Below are 20,572 nucleotides of genomic sequence, written 5' to 3' on the forward strand. Positions count from 1 at the left end.
GGGGGGATTCACTTGCTGGAATCAAATTAGGTGAATTTACATGACGTTTTGATGATGTGTGAAAGGAAGAGTTAAAGAACATTTTATTGTGTGATACAAGGTTCTGAATAATTATATTTCTGTCCTCAAAGAGCATGTGAGTGAGAGAGGTGACAAAACAGATCTCCATGAAGTAGAGAAGGGGAAGCATGTAAAATGATGGCCCCAAAAATATGAGGAGATTCCTATGAATTCAAAAGGACCAGGAAAGACTGACTTCAGAATGAAGAAGGAAAAAACTGTAGGGTACATCTAAGGAACTCTTCTCTACCAGTTAATATAGAGCAGGTTTGGAATTAATTGCAAGCCACATTCAGCGTCAAGAAGGTTTGCAGTTTAGGCAAAGTCTGCTTGGGAACAAGGGTAGAGTTGCTTTCATTTCTAAAACAGAACTGAGTGTTCCTGAAACAGGGTAGACATGTCAGAGCACTGTTAATCCCTCTAAAGTAGGTCAAGCTTGCAAAGATACACCTCATTTGAACCTGATTAGGAGCATGAAACGGGAAACAGGTTAAAAAGGGAGATCAGTGGGGCTGAACAATTAGAAAAGACAATTGTTTGGACCAAACCATTTATTACTTTCCTGATTACTTTAATCACTCTGTGACAAAACTTGTTCTCCTTCAGCTTCATTTTGCTTCTGTTAAACCTGTACATCTTCAACTTTTACCCCCGTTTGTGCTTTGCAGCCATCTTAAGAGAAAGATACTTTTCCAACTAATGTACTCCCACTTCTGTTACAGAAAAGGTTTGGAAGTCAGTATGTCAGTTTAGGGTTTGTCTGTTGTTGGAAGCGAGTCCAGGTAGGTTTGGGAGAGAATTTGGAAAATGGGATTTATGAGTTCACTTCTGTAGCTCTGTGTTTCAATAGCACAAAGCCAAGATGAGATACTAGAAAAACTAAGGAGCTGAAGACAACGTCCTTCAGATGGAGAGGTCAGTTTCTTTGGACTCCAACTCAAAAACCGCTTTAGGGGTGGTTTAAGATTTTAGTAATCACACTTATCTGCTGCTTCTTCTGCTACAAACCTAGCAACAGAAGCCAATTTTTCAACTTCCTGCATTCACAGCCGAGTATATTATTTTAAATCTTTAGTACACATTATCAGGGGAAGCTGCTAAAGAAAGTTTCTTTTCAGTAGCAGGAGGACAGGGGATTAAAAGGAGCTTAGAGGTGATGAGTCAGTATAGACCTCTTCAGGATACAGATTTATTTTGATTATAAAATGCAAAGTTGTATTATAGTATGTAAAAAAACAGTAATAATAAAATAAATAAGTAAACATGGTAGACCTGAATGAAGGGACAGATGCAAACAATGCATCTTCCTTCTGCTCTGTGGTACTGCAGGTACTCGTATCACAACTATTACAAGTATTTCTGTACTGGAATGCTTAGTTACCTTCAGAAACAGTCCCTAATCTACTCAGATGACAACACCAAATACATTTTTTCCTAGACCTCCCTAACAGTAATTTCTGTGTTTCTCTGGAAGGTCATGAGAAAAGTTGTCCTTTGTGCACCACAAGTATTTTTCATATGTATACTTTTTATGTTCATTGAACTGCAATTTACACTTCTGCGATTGTGTGGCTTTCCTCTAGAAAAAAAAAGGGAATTAAAAACTCATTGATCTTAGGTGTGTGATATAAAGGGTATATTTAGATGACTTTTCTCTCTAAGATTATTTCTATTAGGTTTGTTTTCTACTTCACTGAAGGCCGTCCTATTATTAATTCACGTGTGCTTTTTGTGGTAAAGACAAGTATTCAGAATTGTTGGTGTTTTATTGTATGCCAGGATAGATTTGTGACACTGCCTGGAGCAGAATAAATTATTGTAACACTCATTTTTCCCAATATATGCCCAATCTCAATATCCATTTTCCTGTTCTACACTGAATTTCCAGAACTACCTTTCTAGACTTCTAGAATTTATTTTTAAAAGATTGATTGTTAATCTATAAAATAGGAATTTATTGTCACACAGGCAACAGGAATTGATATTTCCAGTTTGAATGTGATCTTTCCCTGTGCCTAATGAAATAACGTTTGCAATATATTTTTTACTGTGTGAATCGTAAATGAGTTTTTAACTTTCTCTACTAATTACTTGACAAATTAAAAAGAATAAACTATGTTCAGAAATAAGTATTCTATACATGTTCTAGCACAGATTTATTAACCCTAAAGCATGTCTTTTTTAATGGAGAATGCTTTAGTTTAAAATAGATCAGTAAATACACCACAGCACTGCAATTAACAGATTCTTGGAAATGCACAGGAGCTTTGCTTTCGATATCTATTTAAAGCGAATCAAAACTTTTATACAAGGGTTTGACCAGGAATGTCCATATCTGTCCTTCATAAATCAGACTACAGAATTCCCTGGAACATTAAAATAAATGTATAAAGAATTTTCTTGTTCATATGAGTCAAGTTTGACTGAACCTCATCTAATGGCTGCCCACCAGAAGGTAAGTATATGATGACAACAGGAAGTCATATGTTGCACCTTCATACAGAAAGTTACAGAGGGTACTGTACCTATAATGCTTAAAGTTTGTTTTTTTTTCCTAGTTAAATGTAGTTTCCAAGAACATCTCTGACTAACCTTGAGGCTTGCCGTCATACATAAATATGAAGAACTATAGTTGTTCTGTCACTCTGATTCAAAGATACTCAGCATTGAAAAAAAAAATCAGTTGTTATCAAAATAACCCTGATAAATCTTTTGTTGTTTATGCTTCTTATACAGGTAAGTTAATGACCATCACAATAGGTGCATTAGTGTGTGCTAACAGTTATGTCCCACCTTCTTGCATCGCTGCTCCTGATCTTGTAACATTAAAAAACATAATATAAAAAATATGTTTTTTCACACTGTGTGCGTTTCCAACTACAGAAGACACTTGGCTACTGAGGTGAAGATTTGCCAAAGGCTGAAAAAACAAAGCACCAGGGTACTGGTGCTCAGTATACTTCTGATGGTCAAAGGCATCCATCTCTAGGGAGCAGAGATACCGGAGAAAACCTGGTTCAGGAAGTATGACGCCTGCGTGGGAGCTAGAGAAACTGCTTGCTTGCTGGCTTTGAAAAGATGACTGCTGCAGGAGAACTGGGACAGAAAGAATGAGATTTGGAACCAGAAGTCCAGCCTGTTTCTGGTGAAACGTCTCTATTGGTATCTTCACATATCTACCAAGACATAAAATGGACAGGCAGGAAGTCATTTGCAAGCCTTATGTAATATCCAGTCCTGCAAAGAAGCGCATTCTGGGGGGTTGCTCTACCCACACAGCACTCCACCATGCAGGCATGCCTCCGCATCTTTGCATAACTCAAGCTTAGACCTCCTACAAGATCATCTCCCACCTCTAGAGCGCATCTGTTCATTTTCTGCCTGTCAAACCTCTTCAGAATTTAAAAGTTGCAAGTTGTAAGAGATAGGAGAACAAGCTCTCAAGTTTGAGTACATCAGTTCAGGACAGATCTGATAAGAAACGTTTTTATTTTTATTTCTAAAATGGAATTCTGCTGCTGGGTAAGGAACTGTCTTTTGCAATATATTGTTCCTCAACAATAAAAATAAAAATAAAAATCTAAGGCAGAAGCACAATTCTCTTTTTAGATCTGACACTCCAAAGCCTGATACATGTGGTTGGGTGAGCTACATGAAAAGGTATTATTAGGTTTTTATTAGATTATGATGCAAGCTCAACCTGGCTAGGCATGTCAGACTGTAAATCTAGTGCAAACATCTGTGGCCAAATTTCATTTTCATTCATGGTGCTGTTTGACTGCAGACATTATTCCTTTCTGCTGTAAAACTGGTTCCATTCTAACAACTGTTAGAAGGGCAGAGGTATATGTAGGGCAATGTTTATAACATAAACAGTCATTGATGTAAAATGATTCTGACTCTGCTCCTGAACTAAATCAGAAATAATGCTTGTAAAGGCAAAGGAATTATTCTTCCTTACAATACATGAAACCAAAGTTCAGGCCTTTATCACAATAGAGGGTAAGGCTTGTTGGATATGGCACAGATATTTATTTATACGTGTCTTTTTACCATCAGTGACTTCTTATATCTGAGATAGCTGCCAGAAGGGAGCAGAAAGCAGGCTAAGCGTGGTGTTAAAAGAATGAATCAAACTGTTGAAGCCAGATAGACATGGACAACTTCCATTTTCAACAGGGACTGCACAAGAATTGGGTTTCTGAAAGCTGCACTGGGTACTGAAGACACTTGAAGTGCTTTTTCCATTCCAGAGAGTGACAGTCTCGCTAACAGTAGGCAGCTCTCTTTGCAGTGTGTCACACTCACTTTAAACCTTCTCCGAATGCTGCAGGAGCAAGCCAGTGAAGCAGGCTGCCCAAAGGCACAGCACAAACCCAGGCTAAGCTCACAAATGTTCTATAGCAGAGTGTCTGTTGTGCACTATATAACAAAACCTGTTACTTTTTTTTTTGTTTTTCCTTAAAAAAAAGTCACAAGATTTCCAATATTTTCTGCCAAAAGAATAACAGCTCACCTGAGAAGATGGTGTGTTTGAGGAGTGAAGACTGGCATATCATAACCTAAGCTTTTGCTTGAAATCAGTTTTTGGATGAGTATTTCAAAGATGTTGCAGCAGAGCCACAAATCCAGATGCCATTGCACATAGATCTCAAGCCAAGCTTCCACATCTTCCAACCTGTGGGACTATCTTTATATAGAATTTATCTAAATTTAGTGCTGGAGATAAGTTACTTCTGATGAAGGCAGCAGGGTAAACATGAAACAAGAGAAGTATTTCCCAGTACTTTGCTATAGCTGCACTGCCTTGTCGGAGCTGGTAGTCAGTCTTTCCCACAGTAAGAAAATACGTCTTCATCTAAATGCAATGAAAAATATATTTTTGGCTCCCAGCTGAGCAGTTCTTAGGTATATTGGCTTGGTAAGTATGTCAATATTTCAGAGGCTTCTGTGGGAATAGACTTCTCTAAACATTTTTGAATTTTGGTAAGTAATATTCATCTGTTCTTCACTATTACAGAACAGGTATAAAACCCTGATCCTGGCCCTCCTATTTAACTGGTGAGTGCCTACATCTCTAAACATATTTCCACATACCCCTCCCATTGACCTGTGCAATATGTAGATCAAGAGAAATGGAGAAGTAATGCTATCAAACACACATACCCAGTAACCCTTTAAAGAAGGCAAATGAATACAAAAGGCAATGCAGGACACTGAAAAAAAAAAACAGTTATGCAGACAAACTGACAGAAATGCAGCATGAAAGAAATGTAATTACGTAACTAGATCCTGCCATAGCTTTGCCTGTGTTATTCTCCTCATAATTCTACCTTCTTTCCAAGGGACAACTTAAAATAAGTTACTTGAAAGAAGAATTACATGGCAATGTGATCTGAGTTTATCTCATCACTCATCTTGCATCTCTAGTGTCCAATAGACATTCCAGGCCATTTATCTTTCAGACAATGAACTCAAATTGTTCCTGGAATATTAGGAATAAGATCAGACATTTTCAGTCATAGCTGTAAATTCATTCCAGTGATTTTAGAGCAGTAACCTGTAAGAAAATTGGACATGATCAAAGAGTTTCTCTGCATTTACGCGTAAAGGTGTCTGCATTCAAAATTCTTGGTCGTGACCATGTCTTTCTCATAAATAAAAGCCAGATGAATGAAGAGCCTACCAACACAAGGTGATTTTATTGCCATAGGCAGGATGGATCATCTCTGCAGTATTTCTGCAAAATGGAATGAGAAGACTACCTACATTTTATAGTAATTTATGTGGCCATAAAAATAGTTCTCTGCGGCACAAAGTAGCAGCACGTAGATCAATAGGCTTCTGCAAGGATGTATTTATGAATGCAACTCTGCTGGTGGTGACCAAAGTCTCCTTTGGGTGCAGAAGAAAACGGGCCACCCAGAGAACTGCTTCCAGCATAGTCTCCATCTGGCACAGAGCAGCCGCACAGCTCTCTGTGCAGCTGCTGCCATGTGACACTTGCCAGAGGCCCACGTGCTGCCGCTGTTGAAAGGCTCTTTTAGTCAGTTTGTCATCTGGGGGTTGCAAGTGCCTTTCAGGTAGTGGGACAATCATCCTGGGCCTACTGTAGTAGTCTCAATTCAGAAAAAAAGACTGTTAGACTTAGCAGGACTTTTGCCTGAAGAGTTACGGTTGGGTTAGGCTACAGATTGTTAGACTGAGAAGTCGTATCGTTGCTGGGACATGAAAGAAGTCAGTGCAAATTGCCTGAGAGAAAGACTATACTCAAGCTTCCAGGAAGCTGAAGTTCTAGTCTTTGTTTGCCAAGGCCACAAAAATCTTCAAATACACCATCATCTTCCCATGATTAAGCGCAACATCCGAAGTGTCTGTAAATAGTTAAGCCTGTTGCAACTTTCAGACACGTGGTGTGGTTTGATAGTGAAGCTAACTAATGTAAAGGACATGGACTTTCCTTCGGGGGCTTCCTGTGCAGAGCATGTGAGATCCAGTCCTAGAATACAAGGGCATCAAGCACACAAATTCAAGATAATATTCTGGTTTTGACAGAAAGAGGGAAAACTGTAGGGCGTGTACACTTATCTGCAGCGTGGGCTGATGACAGGGCTTATTTAATTTTTTTTTCTGATCTACCCCCTTGCCAAAGACTGCATTAGCAGATATCTACAAATAGCATGCTTTGTAAGGCTAAGAAAGTTGAAGTTGTTAAGTGCTCAGAGCCTTACTTGATAGCTTTTTCCCATTAATACTGTTCAGTTCCACAAGAAGGCAATGTAAAAACAGACATAAGTGGATTACCAAAGGTAACAATCTCAAGGATGCTTGAAGGATGTAGGTATGTAGCCTTGGCTCATTCCAGAAAAGACCTGTACTCAACATTCACTGGTATTGCCGAAGCATTCCTAGCCAAAGTGCAGCTTTTTGTGTGGCAACAACTTTGTGAAAATCATTCTGGTTGGTCAGCTTCTTCCATACGTTTGACTCTCCTGGATGCCTTTTCTCCTCGAGGGAAACATGAAACATTTAGTCCACTTGCCAAGGTTTATACATCCCTGAACATCTTTTTTTCCATCCATATCACTGATTAAGAAAGAAACAAACCAGCTTGCTTTGCAAATGGCACAGTTTATTACATCAGTTACTGGCGACTAATTCTCAGGGACCCAGACCTGACCTTATAACAAGCTGCTGTTGGCATATGCTTAAGCACAGAGAAGTAGAAATGAGGCAGTTTACAGAGCAGCAGCTGCCAAAGCAAGTCCTCTCTGGTTTCAGACCCTCCTCTCTGAGGAGAGCATTGTAGATCCACGTACTGCATTCTAGTCCTGTGACTCTCCGGTCACTCCTGCAGAGCCTTGTCCCTGAAGCAAATACACCATTTGGCATGCTGGACCCTAATTATAGCTCATGTCGCAACTCTTTCCCGGTGGGAATGCAACTGCCCCACAGCTCAAAACACAGCGAAAGGATGGAATTCATCTTTCTGTGCCTCACCCAGCAGAGCAGCTTTTTGATCCAAGTGCTTCTGTAGCACAAGTGATGGAAATTTTCTAAGCTGATGTTTTACATTTTGTTCTCTTATTTTCTCTGAATTTTTCCATGTTGAAAGACTAGGTTGAAGTGGGAAACCATAAGACAATGATGGCCTCCTAATACAACTTCTTGGCTTGTATCTAAAACCCCACAGGCAGATGCTGCTTTGCTGCTGTCTCGGTCAGAGATGTATTAATGTAAGAAAATCACCAGGACTGTAAACCTGAGGGCAACTGAATCCAAAGGTACCTTGAAACCGCTGCGTTAAATGGCTGAGGAGACATTTATACCAAGTAACTCTGACAGAGCCTTGGCCGTAATAATGGGAAAATTACTTTCTGCTTTGACATCATAAAGAGCTGTACTTTTGATAAGCTTACAATATATCAATACATTACTTATTTAATTTTGTTCTAAATGTGTACGTGGGGAATATATCCTGCTAAAACACGGCTCCTAATAATACAGCAGTCATGTTCCTCCTTCCACACATCCTTGCGAAGAAAGCAATTTCCATGCTCCATTGAGTTAGAAGAAAAAAAATATTACAGTTTAGGAAAGAGTAAATGTTATTTTAAGTGACCAAATCCTCCAAACAGTTTCTTAAATGCAACTATAAATTTCTGCTGCAAAAGGCAGGGGGAAAAAAAAAGCCATGAGGACATGCAGGGAGTCAGCAAAGTCCCACCACGCCCTGGGAAGGGAGTTCTGTTGTCATTCGCTAAAACAGAGGGCTGCCACTTGGAAGTGTTACAGACGTTTTTGAAATCCTCTTAGCTCTCTGCATATCATTTGCTGCTACTTGTGGTTCAGTTATTTCCCAGTAAAGTCTGTTCTGCGAACAAAAGGCCAAATAATTAAAACAATTTTTTGGCTTCTAACAGTGCTGACTACTTCCTTTGCCCAAGAGGGATTCCATGTTTTATACCCAAGATTTCTTTCAGGCTCAGTGCTGTCACTAAACATAGTGAACAAAATACCCCAGTAATGCTTGGGGTCTGCAGAGAAGGGGTAACCCCTGCCTTAAGGTTACTGCAGTACCATTCCTCTGTTGCTTTTACAGTCTGATTTTCCAGCGGTCTCTGGTAGCAGTACAGGTGGCTTTTAAAGGGGCAGTCAGGGAATCATTCAGGTTGGAAAAGCCCTCTAAGATTATCTCATCTAACCTTTAACCTAGTACTGACAAGTCCGCCACTAAACCATTCTTCTGACTTTTAGATTCATACGTTTCCTGAAGACCTCCAGGGACGGTGACTCAACTGCTTCCCTGGGCAGCCTGTTCCAATGCTGCCCACCCCTTTCGGTAAATTAATTTCTCATAATATCCAACCTAAACCTTGCCAATGCAACTTGAGGACATTTCCCCTCCTTTTATCACTTGGCCTCGCTACAGTCTCCTTTAAGGTAGTTGTGAAGTATAATCAGGTCTCCCCAAGCCTCCTTTTTCTCCAAGCTAAACAACCCCAGCTTTCTCAGCTGCTTCTCATATAAGAGCTGTTCCTTAGACCATCCACCAGCTTTGCTGCACTTATCTGCAAAATAACCACCAGAACCTTTTGTAGGTAGAGAAAAACACATTTTTAATGAGAGGCTTAAGGACAAAGAAACCTGACCCACAAATTCAGTTTCCTCAAGTCTGTATGATAAAAATTTTGGGAAGGGCAAGGAGAACACCGTACCTTGTAGAGTTAGCTTTATGACATCCTTGCAGATTCCTGTATGCTGAGTGCTATTTGCTAGTCTACGGTCCATGGAAAAGTAGAAGCTAATAGGATAGGTAGGCAAGCTAGAGAGAAGTTAGCATTAACAGCTATGGTAGTAAATTGAAATGAAGCATCATAGTAGATAGAAAAAAAAAAAAACAAACTTTCTTACTCAAAGCTATTACGAGTGATTACAAGTTCATACCACAGACACAGCAAATTAAAATTAGTAAGAGTTTACCACTAACTGAAATAGTTGAAAGGTAGCTAAACACAGTAGCAAACATATTTGTGAAGAAACAAACCTTGACATTTCAACATAGGACATCAAACACCTATCATGAGCCATAAACCAGCTACATATGTACTCTAACAATTCCCTCTGCAGCTGAAACCCATCTCCCAAAAGGGAAAGAACCTTTGGAGCTTACGTACTCACAAACATCTGCAATAACTAGTTTGCCTACAGAACTCAGCTCTAACAGAGAGCTATACTTTGGCCCTGAGGGCACTAATAAGTCTTTAGTGGCCCTGATCAGCCACACCTGGGACCCTCACCCATACCCCTTCACATAGGCTTTTGGGCCCTATTAAAGCTCAGGCCAAAGCACTGTGTCCTGATCTGAGCTGTGATATAGGAGTGTAGGTTTTTATGTTTTAAGGCTATCATTTATATGCATACAGCAGCATTATTTGCTGATGGCATGGTTGTAGAGCCTGGTTCGCACCCGTGCCACATCTGCATCCTGTTACCTGTATCTTATACTGCCTGCCCTGTTCAGGTACTGAAGAGGCTGCCCAGGTTAGAGAGGACTAACTGCATTGGGGTCACCCTGCAGTCCTAATTAAGCTCTGCTTGTGGGTCAGCCCAGCTTTTGCTATTCCTTGATATGCGAAGCAGGAAGATACCTAAATAGGGGCTGGAATGAAACTACTAAAAGCAAGAGTTGGTGCTAGTTTTAAAAGTTAAACTTAAATTCTTCTGGGATTTCAGTAATAGTGAGATACATGTTTTCATTCTTTGAAAAATTTCTAGAAATAAGCAACCCACTATTTCCCTCATTAAGTTGTTTTAGTGTTTAATTGGCATAAGCAAAGAAAGTAATATTTTTCAGTTGCTGTATGCTGCATGGTATTTTGTCATAATAGGATCTGTACGTGTCACAAACTCCTGGCTGTCAATGAAACCAACAGGATTACAGAGAGTAGGATTTGCTTCTGTACTTCAGAACAGGCTGTTTAGAGAAACAGATTACTGGTTGTGAAGCTAATCTTCTGAAAGAACCTCCTTTCAGCCTGAAGAGGAATGGGGACTGCTGTCAGTTTCTTGAGAGCGGAGAGCTAAGAAATGGGATGTTTAATGCACTCCATTACCAGAGCCTTTTGTATGTCTTGCATGCTTGGCCAGAGAGTGTGGGTATAAGTGTTACATTCAGGTCTAGTATTTATTTGCAGAGTATCTAATTTCCATGATTGGCAAGCAGCAACTTCTTGAAGAAATCAGATTGAGTTAAAAGCTTTTGAAAGTTGCAGTGTCAGTATTCACTGAATTGGATTCACCCAGCTTCTTATGGCTGGATTCTAATTAGTATCGCTCTGTATTTTTCTGCTGGGTAGCATAGCAAACCTGGCATACTTAATAACATTGCCATGCTGATTTCACAGCTTTAACTGTCAACCTGCTTTAATTCTGAAGGAATGGAAGGGCTGTTTGTTAAAATACAAGCTGGGAGGGAGGAGAAAGGGGATGTCTGAACTTCTGAGCTTTCCTGGGGCATGAGAAAACAATGGAGTAAGTACTTCATAAGGATGACTACCCAGTAAAAACATCTCTTCAGATCAAAATTTCCCTCATCTCTGATTTAAAAAACAAGTACCTGTACCTCTGCCAGCACATTTTACAGAATGTCTTGCTGTTCTGTAGCAGTTTGCAGTATGTCCTGCTATTTTTGAGCTGTTTTGTGGTCTCTGTTCAGATGTCTGTTTCTCAAGGCATTAAGGTGAGAGCAGCAATGTGAGGGGCTGAGTATTAATGAAGATAAAGGTGTCAAACACTTTGACAGTTACTTGCTTTAAGAGCCTCTTGAACAGGTCTGTGTAACCACTCATATTCACAATCCTGTGTGCACATCCTAAATACATGTTTTTATCCTTAACTCAATAAGGTCAGTGAAGCTGATGCAGGTAGAGAATAGCTGACATAGCCCAAGGTCACCAAGCTCACCTGAGCTGAGTTAAATGTGCTTTCTTCATTGCTCTAACAACTCCATCATCTTTTCTGTATGTCTTCTCAGTACTTTATTTGGACAAAGCAAATACCTACTGCTCTTATGCATCTTAACATCCATTTTACATGTGAGCGTAAACGCTTTATTGTTTGATAATAGGAGTTCTGCAGACTGTTTCTTTTTTCTTTATTTTTTTTCTTCTTCTTCATGAAAGATGTTTCTGACAGATGCAGGAGTCAGGTTTTAAACACTGGTGTTTTCTACCTCTCTGTAGAGGTAGGATACAAGCTGCATTATATCAAAAGTATGCTAAGATTTTTTTTTTTTTCCAAACACCTCCCTGTCACTTCTATTGATGATGCATTGTTAACACTTTGCACAGGTAGGGTACCTTTTAAAAATATGTAAGTATCAGAATACCCTAGTGAGTAATGTTAATATTATTGCTGTACTTGTCTACAAATTGGAAATCATAGGAAATAAAATGTGACAAATCATCCTGAATCTATGGAGTTGAAAAAAAGAAAGCTGCTAAGATTAAATGAATTGTGGAATTTCCCTTGTTTCCTGACTGTCTGTGAGACCTGGCTGCTCTTTCTCATCTGACTAAATCTCTGGGACTAAAGTCATCCTAAATGCAAAAATTGCAATGCTTGCTCTGACAAATTTCTGCCAAACAAGGGTTTTGTCTACAGCATTGGGTAGCAACAAATTCTTAGGGAAACAGTCCAAGCTCAGACTCTGTATACCATCTCCTCCATCTTGGAAATATCTGGTGTTAATACTTTAAAAGCTTCTCTTCCAGGAAACTTTTGCTCTAAATTTAATTGTTGGTAATGGAATTAACTTTTGTGAATTTGTTTATCCCTTCTTTGAATCTGTTCATAGATCTTAGGTTCTTTTGCAGTAGCTTTCACAACTTGATTACACTTTGCATTGCAAAAGGTTTATTTACTTAGGACCTATGGCTTCATAGGCAGTGGGTTGCCTCTTAGTTCTAGTACTGTAAGAAACAACAATTTTTTGCTTTTTAGGAGTCTGCAGACTGTGTGTTACTCCACTGACTGCCGTGGAATCTGGGCTGCTGATTTACGAAGCGAAAGCAAATGCCTGCTGTAGATGCAAGTGCAGCTCACATTATTTATCTACCTCTCTCCTAGTTACTTGGCATTGTAGTATGCTAATGACAGCTTGGGGCAGGTGTAATTTCCATTTCTGTGATAAACCAGTGGTGTACTTGCTTTTGGAAAATGTGATGACAGATCGGGAATGCATCCAGTTAGACAACCCATGCCCTCCTCAACACTTGCCTGTGTTGGTGGATGCTGTGTTCAGTCAATTAACAGTTTGTCAACAGCTGATTATAGGATAGCAAAATTAAGATAGCACCTCCTGCTAAGTAGATTTAACTTCTTTTAGAATACCAGCACCTTAGCAATGACATTGTTTCCAGGCTGAGCTTGGTTTCCTTGCTGGTACTGCTAGCCTCTCTTGCTGTGCAGAGCCTCAGTGTGAACACCAGCTTTGCTGTACTTGCTGAGACTTTGGAGGCCTTCTCTTTTTTTTTTTCATGATGACAAGGAATTAACACTGGCCCCAAAATGTCTAGGCAAACCATCAAGCCTTTAGTTGTTGGAAGACAGGGTAGAAAAATATTCTGCTTCACAAAAGCTGAAGGGGCTATTTTGATCTTGATTGAGCTTTCTTGTGTGGTGTGGGTTTGTACATGAGGGCATGTGTGCCTTCTCTTCAGCAGAACTGTAGCTTTCTGAGTTCTACTTCCCCTCGTGTCACCTCCACCACTGGCTTGCTCAGTGGTTCAGGTATCTTTCAAGATGCACCTGAGACATGTCTATAGCAGCAAGCACAATGACTGGCTCTTTCCCCTCCTTCATGAATGCTTGCTTCCAAATCTGTTATGAAACACCCATGCTGCTAGAGAACCTTTAGTTTGTTTTGCTGATGTTTGTTTTTTCCAGTTTATATTCTGATGTGGACAAACTGTTCTAGCATCTTCTATGGGTAGTGTTTTAGTGTACTTACAGAATCAATTCTTGGCAAGGTATGGGTAGCAGACAATTAATTTTGCATTTTCTGAGCTTACAACAAGAGACAAGGAGGCATTAACTGCCTTAAGGATAAACAATCAAACTCTTGAAATTTCCATTTTTGTGTTTAATGCTCAGCAATGAGAGCTGTATGGGCTAATGCTGTGGGCAATGTTTCCATCAATATATGGTGTGGGGGAGAGGGAACAACTACCAAATTGGAAAGGCAACACTTAATACTCACTTTTCCAGGTATAAATAAATGCCCGAGCCTCCTGGGAGGATAATCAGTCCCTGTAAGAACAGGATTATCTGACTGTACAGAGTAAAGATGCTTTTCTCAACTTCCTTTGTCTAGAAATTGTAGGTCGCTAGCATACATTGAGTGCATGGGCTCAAAAGGAGGCCCCTGTGTTTCTGCTCTTTTTCATGTTGCCAGAGCAGAGAGGACAAGCTTTCTCGGGCCTGGCACTGGGCTGGCAGCTGAAAGGTTGCCCGTGGAGACCCTCCTCATATGTCACAGTAAGGAGAAGCATCATAGGGCAGGGTCAAGGCGCTGAACTGCACCAGCTGGGAGCAGCACTGCAACCTGCAGCGTGGCTTCAGAGATGCTGCTGGAGGTGAGCGGGCTGCCAAGGCTAAGCTGCCTAGAGGGCCTTTTCCCATCCAGTGCTCTACTTCTGCGGGTGCACACAGCGCTGAAGGCTGCAGGGGACAGTTTCGTGTGAGTCTTGCATGGCAGTTACAATTATTGACTTCAGCTGTATGAAATTCCGGTTAAAACCAGTGTATAAATAACCTATTTTCTTCTCGGGACATGTGATCTCATTACTGGACTCTTGATGGCTGTTGCCCCAGTGTATATTTAGAAAATTCTTCTTCTGCTTCCACAGAAGTAATGAACTTGTTTCACCCTGTGCCTTTGTACACATTATAAATGACAATCCCAATTAAAAGTAAAACTAATAAAAGAACCCTCTAATCAAATTATCTGCCTGCACCTTTAGCAACATTTTCTCTTATTTTAAAAGCAAGGGGGATAAATTGAATATGGCAAAATGTGCTGTGTCTGGATTTCACAGCTCTCAGCTTTTGACAGTCTGTCTACATTCTCTGCCCTGGAGAAAATTCAGCTGCACATAAAGATAGGAGATAAAATTACTTCTTGGAGGCCTTGGTGTTAAACAGCCAGTGTTGGCTGGAATCTAGCAGAATGCTCGTGAGCTTTCTCTTAACTTGCTTATGGAAAACAAGATCTTATTGTGCCCCATGAAAAATGAGTAGTCTTTCTGGAATCATCTCCATTAATTACCAGGTTAAAGCTCAGGTTTCCTTGTTAAAATGAATTTGGATTTTGCAAATTACTTTAAAAGGAACAGTTTCAAAGTGTTATCTTTGATTTTCTTGTCAAAACATTGCTTCCTAGTGCATTACTTTCATTACAGTAAATTGAAGGAAAAGAGAAGGATGCCAAAAAAGCAACATTAAGACTGCAAGCCATGGTGAAAGATTGAGACTTGAATTATCATACATTCTTGTAAGGAGTGAAAATGCCCCTTTCATTCTTTGCCACCAGCTTCTTGAAGCATGGTAGGAAGCATACCTGCCTACCTTTCCTTTGAGGTGACTGTCAGGAGCAGAGAGGTAGCAGTAACAGGCAGACCTTCAAATTTGTCTCTCGGCCTCTGTCCCAAGAGTGGATGAGTAACCAGGAAGCTGTTACGGATGAGCTGTTTTTAAAAAAGCTCAATGAATATAGAGCACTTTGAATCCTGCATCTTCCTGCAAGCCAATGGAAGTTAGGCTTTTTGCCAGGTTTAAAAAGGTACTTGGGCTGAGCATTAGAAATGAAATATTTTCCTGTGAGAACTTGGATTCTTCATCTTGCAGTGCTTCTGAAAATCACAGTTGACTTTTTAATGTTACCCAAGGACATAAAAGGCCGTGAGGAACCAAAAAAAAAACACCTGAGGATTTCAGTAGGGTCTGAGCTGAAAAGCATCTGCAGGCTACCTGTGAGGCATGTTCCAGGTGTAAAATAAATGTTACTAAAAATATCTGAACATCGCTAATTTAGTCAGCTTTGGATGTCAGATCGTACAATAGGACACATGTACATATTTTAAAATAAGAACTGATAAAATTACTCCATTTCTCCTCTGAAATGGTTTGAACAGACTCTTGCTTTGGGCTGGCATCGCCTCTAGTGTGGAGCAGGGGATCAAATCACTAGCTGGGTGAGAAGAACGGGTTGGGGACCCTTCTCTGCCGCTCGGAGCAATTTGCCTCACCTCCTGGTCTGTTTGCTCCCCCGTCTGCAAATGGACTGAGGGACACAGATAAAGCTCTGTAAAAACTGCATAATGGAACAATGATACTCCAGGAGGTTTTACTGCCATTATACTCAAATGTAATTTTCATTAGGGAGTTAGTATAGTTAACTAGCGATGGTAAAGTCACTCTGTTTTCACGGTAGATGGACAATGTGCTCTTTAAGCAAGTAGAGTGATAATCTGTGGGCAGCATCCTAATGCAACTCATTCTTGAAATACCTTAATGAGAAATTCATTTTAAAAGCTTCAGTACAGAGTAACTGTATTAAATACTAAGAAACCTACATATTCAGGTTATTAATATTATGCAAATACCCCAAACATCCTACAGAAATTCATAATGTCTTACACCATCTCCTCTAAAAACTGCACACAACTTTTTGGATCAGTGCAAAAATACGTGTACTTAATGACACTGTGCTAGGCCCTTCATTTTCTGAAAAATCAGAACTCTTTGTAAAAAGTAATGAGTTCCTGCTGCTGCTTTCCTGGAAATGGATGGCACAATTCATCCCCTCTCATCCCGTGCTATCTGATTTCCACTGCTATTAAATAAAGACAAATAGTCACTCGCTTTTTTAGCTGTATACTCTTACATCAGCAATGCGGGACTGATAGTCATGACCAAATGCTGGGTTTGTGGAAGGAAGAAGTATTTGCTCTACTAAAACGCTGCATGCAGTTGTTGAAATGAGAGGCATATGAGAATGTGCTTCATCTTTTCCTTTCGGTCTGTTTCTGTGCCTATGCCCTGCTGTCGGTTTGACTTGAATGACTGCTGTACGTAAGTTCCTGCAGCACGAAGTATTGAGAGGTTCTTAACATGCACGAGGGTTTCTTGCCTTTGAATGTTTGAGGAAAAGTGAAAGCCAGCAAGGGAAATCGGCCCTGCCATAGGCCTTCCTGTAGGAACAAGAGTTTTTAATAGCTCGTGTGATCTTTGGAGGAGAGCAGCTGAAGACAGGATCCTGGCCTAATTCTGTATTCATTTATGTGCACAAAGCACTTATTTAGCCCTACAAATAAAGCCTGGGCAGCACACATAGGTCAGAGTCAGGGATACATGAAGCAGTAAAACCTCAGTTTAAAATCAGTTACTGAGGAAAGGTGAGGCTGGCCCTCCTCTCTGGATTTCTTTACAACAGTTCATACCAGTGAAGGAGCTGGCCTTGGACTCAGCCAGCTAAGCTACTCGATTCACCCAGTTTACAGTCCTACATTGGGAATGTGCTCTGGGCTCTGACAGCTGGGTCTTCCATTTCTAAGTTATTTATATTAACTGCATCTACTTTGCTGCAAGCCCAAAATACAGATAATTACAGTAGAATCAGTTTGGCACACTGAGCATTTTGCTTACTGCCTTCTGCCTATGTTTTCAGCCTTATTTGCTGTTAAAGAGTATGGAGGATCCAGTCCAGAGTCTATCAAAACCAGTGAAATTGCTGAATTTCCATTAATTCCTGAAGTTTGGATGAAAACTGTAGGCATGATAATGTTCAAAGTTCAGAGTAGCATTGCTTTAGAACTGAAAGATATTCTATCTGCTTTTATTCCTGCCTTTTATGTTTTTGAATCCACCAAAAAAAAAAAAAAAAAAAAAAGCTTAAAAATAAAAAGATCTTTTTAATAGAAAGCTGTGTGGGGCTTGGGGGAGTGAGATTCTTCATGTTTTTGGTTGGTGCAGACATGAACTTTTTAAAATTTAAAACATGACTTTCTAGGAAAGGGGGAGGCCCTTATAGGAATTTAATTTGGTGTTTGAAGGTCAGCAAACTAGGCCTATCTTCACAAGAGAAGTTGATTTGGTAAAAATATTTGATCCTTATATTACATATTTCAGCTGTGAACCGTTGAAGTGCTTCAAAATCATATCTCCCTGGCCTTTTGTGTATTTGAATCTATGTAGTGTAACTTCCTCTTGTATTTTTAGTTCAGGCTAATATTTACCACGTTTCAGGCAATCGCTATTTATTCAGAAACTGACATTTCTGCCAAAAAAAAAAAAAAGTAATGAAAGATTTTAAAGGTCTGGCTTTCCCTTGAAAAATTAACTTTCTGATAAAATTTCTGCCAGTTCACAAGTCATCTGTCCTTCTGTGATCCAGTCCTTCTGAATAGTGAGACTATTCAGTGTTGTATGTTTTTGTGATATATATATATTTTTTTTTAAATTACTTAAACCACTACAGTTGAAGCTCTAGTTGAAGAACTGTCTTACCTAGGAATAGGATTTGTGTGTGTGTGTGTGTGTGTACGGTGATTAACAGTTAGGAAATATTCTTTCCAATGCCTCATATGCCTCACTTAGGCTATTTTTTCACAAGGAGAAATGCAGTACAGAGTTGGATCTAACTGCATAAAACAGCTCATTGCAAATACTAGAACAAGGCTGTTACATGTTGTTAAAAGCAGAAGAGGGGCCACTGAAGAATGCCTTCTAGTGGGGGAAATCTTCACAGGTAAAACCAATTTAATTGTCTGTGTAGCAGCACCAAAGGACAATGAGTTGTTCGGTCATGCCAAGAAAAAGACAAAGGGATTTAGGAAGCAGGCTGGTAGAATGATAAATAGCGGATTAGTCAGTACATGGGAACTTTACTTGGCATCCATGCAGCCTTCAGTCTCACAGAAGAACCGCAATGTTCCCCTGGGAGATTATTTTAAGATCCCAAAGAATGTATGTGATGTTCTTTAATATTGAGCAATTTCTGCATGTGCTCATACAGCCTGGTTTTTGTTTTGTTTTGTTTTTAAGCTCAGAAGTAACAAGTGCAGAGCATCCTCTGGAAGCATAGTTACTGTTCTTCTCCAGGAAAAGAGGAAAAAAGTATTCTCATTTTCAGCTCCACAGTAGCTATTGTTCTCCCGCAGATCCATTTTGCAGCACTACAGCCTGTGATTCTCTCCCTTACGTTAGTCAGGAATTCTCTCCTGCTGCAAAGGCAATAGAAACTGAATTTGTTGTAATACCATTTGTGGCAAATTATTTTAGCTGCTAAATGGAAATCATCCAAATTAATTGTAAAACTGTTTTCAAGGCTAATTTTCAACTGGAGTTCTTGAGGTTTACTTTTTAATTTTCTTTTTTGCTGTTTTTGTTGTCTTAGAATTAAATTGAGTAATACAATCAAAATGTTTGAACTGCAGCTGTGTGTAACACTGGCAGTTGGACATGACTAGCCACGTGGTTATGGTACCTGAAAAGTCACTTTCTTGTAAAATTCACTTTTCCTAGTGACATTACAGCCAAATTAGATTGCTTTTAGAGTATCAAAGCTATATTTAGTATGTTGTGGAGACGATGCACAAAAATCTTGGAAGTTCGCTGAGAAACAAGACTTCAGGCCTGATGGTCTTACGTCTGATCAGAGCTTAAAATTAAACACTATTAATCATCAAAAACTGGGTGACAAATATGTATTGATTCAAGTCGAGTGAAAGAGAAAGGGGCGTTTTTAACAATGTTGGAACAAGAGGCAGATGTAATGATACCACGTTTATCTGCTTGCACTTGGTAGCTGAACTCCATCATCAGATTACCTGTAGAGTTGTGTTCGTCAGGGCAAAGTTGTGTACTGTCAAAACATTACTTATTCTCCTTATAAACTTTGGGTAAGGCTGAATATGTGAGTCAAAGCAATCAGGAGCACGCTGTAAAGAAATAGTGAGTTTCTCTGCCTGGTGTAAGGGGAGGATGCTCTAACCAGCTGGTCCTGGTGCTAGGGTACATGCTGGAGGGTGTAGTGTGAGAGGACAAAATGGTTTCTTCCAGAACCTGTTCAAGACTGTAGTTGATTAAAACTGGAGTGAACAAACTTCGCTAGATCCAAGTTGGTCTGAAAGCCCCCGCCAGCTTTGGGAGCCAAGTGCTTGGTTTGCGCAGAGCTAAACTTGCAGTAAGGCTGCATGGGCAGCCCTACCCAGAGCCCTACCCAGAGCCCTCCTCTGCCTGCAGCAGAGCGAATGTGCAATAGGTGGCACTGTGAGTTTACAACTCACGCGAACCACCCACGGGCAAGTGGGAGTTGCTGGTGGTTGCAGTCCAAAAATAAACGTGTGCTGGGCTGAATAGCAAGGGAAAGCTGCCACTGCAGGCCAGGGGACTGACTGACTGACACGTGCATTCAGCTTCTTGCAAAAGTCAAATGTTGTGTAGAAGCAAGCAGCGAGTGAACCATGAATATTATAAACCTAGTTCTACCTTCAAGTACACCTGTGTGATTCCCAAAAAAAGATTAGCCAAACTTTGTATGACATAGTGCAGAACTTCAGGTTTGGGTTTTTGCTTTTAAGTTCAAATCTGGCAAATGTTCACACTTTGTTCCCTCTCCTTCCTCCAGTGTTTTCTTTTGCAGCTTTAATAGCTTCTTATGCCCCTATTCTTCCCTCCAGAAAGGGAGGTTTTTGAAGTGTTCTGTGATTCTGTTTCTAAGTGACTGTATTTTAAATTTTCCACTGCTGTGAATGACGTAAGTGACTCGAGCAGAGGAATTGCATGGCTCTAGGTAGCCTGTATACTCATCAAATGCCGTGTGTGATTGAGATGAGTAGATGTTATGATTTCAGGACAGCTTTGCTAAGTTCTAGGAGCTGAATAAACTCCACACTCCACATTTCAGTAGGTGAAAGCTCTCTATGCAGGACAGAAACCCAGTGGAGAC

Source organism: Netta rufina (genome assembly GCF_964035555.1).
Source record: "Netta rufina genome assembly, chromosome: 3".
Taxonomy (NCBI): domain Eukaryota; kingdom Metazoa; phylum Chordata; class Aves; order Anseriformes; family Anatidae; genus Netta; species Netta rufina.